This window comes from Plasmopara halstedii, assembly GCF_900000015.1.
Source record: "Plasmopara halstedii genome assembly, contig: Scaffold_2956, whole genome shotgun sequence".
In the NCBI taxonomy this organism is placed as follows: Eukaryota; Oomycota; class Peronosporomycetes; order Peronosporales; family Peronosporaceae; genus Plasmopara; species Plasmopara halstedii.
Window position 1 is genome coordinate 729687 of NW_020189861.1, and position 2326 is coordinate 732012.

A 2326-nucleotide genomic window follows, 5' to 3' on the forward strand; every position below is an offset into this window, starting at 1 on the left:
ACTTAGTCTTAGACTTGGATTCAAGGTATGGCCTTATCCTTGGTATGGCATGGTTGCACCTCCATGAGCCATGGATTGATTGGATGTCGAAGAAATTGGGTGCTACGCGCACGTCTCCTGGTGGTGCTTGGTGAGTCATGAACCCACCTCTGCTACGAAGGAGGAGCGCTATTGGCACGGGCACTTGACCGGGACGGTCAATGTGCAGGTCCGATTTGTCGAACACCGAAAATGTTTCGGACAAGAGTCCCGAGCATGGCTCGCGGGCTGAACGCGGAGTGGCACGTAACTCACTGCCCACTGCTCAAGTATCGGAGCAGTTGCTGCATGCCATGCGTGCAGAGGTCGGACAAGGTCTGAGGTATCGAGGGCGAGGCCCCAGTAATGCACATGGAGTGGCACGTAATTCACTGAGCACTGCTCACGTTTCGAAGTAGTTGCTGCATGCCAAGAGTGACATGATCGGACGAGGCTCGGGGCATCTTGAACAAGGCCCTTCTGATGTGCGTGGAGGGGCACGTTATCCACTGGACGAAGACTGCGGATATAGCAGCCATTCGTCGGATGTTGTTACATCAAGGCTCCGATGGAGCAGGGAGTGGGGACACAGGACGACGCCGAGTGCGTGTTTCCACTGGTCTCGATGAGACGTTAGACCTGGATAGAGAAGAGACGGCAAAGCCGTATGATACTTACAAGACGCAGGACGTCGACCCTGACCCATGGTGTGTCTATTGTAGACAATAGAGCCCAGCTGTACACCCTTGTCAACGGCATGACAAGAGAGGAAGACGCTGACGTCACCCTCGAGGCTATTTCCGCGTTGAATGCTCTTCATGTACTGGACGAGATGTCCTTCGAAGAGTTTGGCGGTGCCTTGAAGGCAGGCGATTTAGCCGAGGTGGCCATTATACGACCGAACAAGAAGATTGACTTGTCGTCGCTTCTAGATGAAGATGTCCTGAAGGATACTAAGAGGGTGATGAGCGCACAAAGTGGATTGTCGATCCTGAAGAACCCCTCGGATCTGTGCTATTTTTGGGATAGGAATTTCAAGACGTCGTCTCCAAAGATCCGCCGTCGATCCCACCTCCGGACCGAGGTGTGCGTCATGAGATCGACCTGGTTCCAGGAACCAAATACTGCGTAACACCCAATGACCCCTGCCCAAGGAGCAGTGTGATGTCATTAACACCTTTTTCCGTGCGATGCACGACGCAGGATGGTGCGTGAGAGCAAGCCTCCCTATTCGTCACCCACGTTTTGTGTCCGGATGCCGACCGACAAGTGGCGTATTGTGCACGCTTATAATATGCTAAACGCTTCCACCATTTCGGCACAGACGCCGACTCCTAAGAGAATGTTTTCCAGAACAATATGGTTGGCTGTAAAAAGTACAGCGCACTCGACTTGGTCGATAATTATTACCATTTTCTCATGAGAGCGAGTGATGCTCAGTGATTTTACGCTGAGAGCCATGAGTACTTCGAGCGGGATGCTCTGGGAGTAGCTGGTGATACCCCAAGGACTGTCAAATGCGCCAGAAACATGTATTCGTCTTGTGACGCAATTGTTTAGGCTCCATCGGGCGTATGCAATGACATACTTTGATGACTTCTTAATCCACAGTCGTGCGGGGTACGGGAGGACAGATGTGGATAACCAAATTGTCATTTGGGAGCGGTGCTTGAGTGCATGCGCACGAATAAGCTGTATTTTAATGCTAATAAGTGCATCTTCGGCGCGGAAGAAATGCCCTTTTCAGGGTATTTCATTGGGAAGCGTGACCTTCAAGCGGACCCCGCTAAGGTCGAGGCTATTATGGACTGGCCGGTTCCAAAAAGTCAAAAGGACTTTCGCAATCGGCTTGGGCTCGCTAACAACTTGCACAAGTATAGCGCAAATTTCGCAAAGATGGCACAGCCATTGTCTCATCTCTTTTAAAAGGAAAAGGAATGGTATTAAGACCATGACCATCGGGAGGCTTCTGACAAGGTCAAAGTCAGCCTCCTTCATGCACCAATACAGGCGTTGCCCGACCTCGATCGTCCTTTTAGTGTCACCTAAGACGCTTTGAACTTTGCCATCGGCTGTGCACTGCTGCAAGCAGACACCGAGGGGCGAGATAGGGTGATCGCATTCGAAGCTCGCCGGCTTAAGGCTGCGGAGAGGAGCTAACCAGTCTAACAAGGAATTCCTTGCGAAGAAGTATGCACTTATCAACTTCAGGGTGCGACTGCTTGGCTCAAAGCGGTTTGTGATTCGCAAAGATCATGCTCACTGCGACTCAGTCGCCCCACCTCTCGCAGAGGATGGCCTGGTGGCT